Genomic DNA, 2,187 nt, shown 5'->3' with positions numbered 1-2,187 from the left:
CGGTGCATCGGGAGTCACTTTGGGAGATCCTGAGGCTGAGAGGAATACCAACAAGGATTATTGGACTAATAGCAAGCCTGTATACTGGTACTGAAAGTGCTGTAAAGTGTGGTGGGGGCCTGTCGAGCTTCTTTCCTGTTAGTTCAGGAGTGAGGCAAGGCTGTGTCCTTGCACCAACTCTTTTCAACACTTGCATGGACTGGATACTGGGCAGAGCTACTGTTCAAAGTCATTGTGGGGCAACGCTGGGCAATATCAAGGTTACAGACCTTGACTTTGCTGATGACGTTGCCATTCTATCTGAGTCTTTGGAAACCCTTTTGGCGGCTCTCGATGCATTTAGCAATGAAGCAAAGCCCCTGGGTCTAGAGGTCTCCTGGACCAAGACCAAGGTCCAGGAATTTGGGGACTTGATAGGAGAACCTGTTCAGTCGGTACGTGCTTGCGGCGAGGACATTGAAGTCACAGAGACCTTTACATACCTTGGTAGTGTAGTTCATAACTCTGGGCTGTCAGACCATGAAGTCAGCAGACGGATTGGCCTGGCAGCAGGGGTCATGAACTCTCTCAACAAGAGTATTTGGAGATGTCGGTACCTGTGCAGAAGGACCAAGCTTCGGGTTTTCAAGGCCCTGATAATGCCAGTTTTGCTATACGGTAGTGAAACCTGGACATTGTCCTGTGCCTTGGAGGCTCGTCTTGAAGCCTTTTGCAATAGGTCCTTGCGCCAGATCATGGGGTACTGTTGGCGGGACCATGTGTCCAACCAACGGTTGCACCGTGAGACTGGCACAAGCCCTGTTATCTGCACAATCCGTGATCGCCAACTCAGGCTATACGGCCACCTGGCTCGCTTTCCTCAGGATGATCCTGCCCATCAGGTCGTCTCTATTCGAGACAACCCTGGGTGGAGGAGGCCTTTGGGACGACCGAGGAAGTCATGGCTTGGGCAGATCGACCAAACCTGCCGTGAAGAACTAGAGATGGGCCGAGTCCCTGCCTGGCGTCTAGCCATGAGGGATCCTCGTAGGTGGAAGCGAAGGGTGGATGCGGCTATGCGCCCCCGTCGGCGTCAGCCCCCATGATGATGATTAATGAAATTTGTAATTGGTAATTCGTTTCAGGCCTTGTCCACACGACCGAGAAACCCCGACGGCCATTCAGCTGATGTCCATTGTTCAGCCAGAATTAATGGGCAAACCTAAAGTCTACAGAAGTACTCGTCAAGACCTCGGCCAGACCCACGAAGTGCCCGTGGTCGAACTCGGGAGCGTATGACGTCACAGGCATCGCTTAAGTTCGCCGGGCATGGATCAGTCTTTCGAAGTTCAGTCCTCGGAAATAATTTTTTCCTCTTCCTTAATTTTCAGACAATAAGTTAAAGGACCTTAGATTTATCAAGTAGGCAGTGTCAGATCTTTAGCTTTTTCTCATTTATATCATTACTGAAACTATTTTGTACTCTATAGAAAATCTTACCAAGGCGACAGTTATTTTATTCCTTGTTTACGAATCCGTCGCACTTGTTTTTCCCGATTTTCTAAAATTAAAATAATTGCGAGATTGACTTTTATCCCGCCGCACTTACAAATCCGATACGATTTGATTCCGATATGAACAAAAGTATATTTGTAAAATCAACTTTTTATTATTATTTTACCACCGGTGTTCAACATGGCCAAACATCTTGGAAGTAAATCCGTGCAGATGTAACAAAAAATGGCAATCGTCTACGCTTTCCGGTGGTGTGTACACGATACGAAACATATCTGAAGGTACTGGAGTCGAAGCCTGTACAGAATAATATATAATAACCAATGTAGAATATACCAATATTGTATAGAATAACCAATATAGAATATACCAATACTGTATAGAGTAGCCAATATAGAATATAGCAATACTATAGAATAACCAATAAAGAATATACCAATACTATATAGAATAACCAGTATAGAATATACCAATACTTTATAGAAAAAACAATATAGAATATACCAATTCTGTATAGAATAATCAACAAGGATATCTTTACTGTTTATGGTACATAAACAATACTGGTTCTAGACGTGATGTAGTTTTGCCATTGGCATTTTATTTTATTTCTTTTTTTTTGCCACCTGTCACATGTTTTCTGAAATGAATAAACTTTTAAGAAAGGCAAAATTATTTCTGTCTCATTTTGTT

This window comes from Penaeus vannamei, chromosome 21 (genome assembly GCF_042767895.1).
Source record: "Penaeus vannamei isolate JL-2024 chromosome 21, ASM4276789v1, whole genome shotgun sequence".
NCBI classification, from domain to species: domain Eukaryota; kingdom Metazoa; phylum Arthropoda; class Malacostraca; order Decapoda; family Penaeidae; genus Penaeus; species Penaeus vannamei.
The sequence above is the reverse complement of the archived record's forward strand: the minus strand, read 5'-3'. Positions refer to the sequence as shown.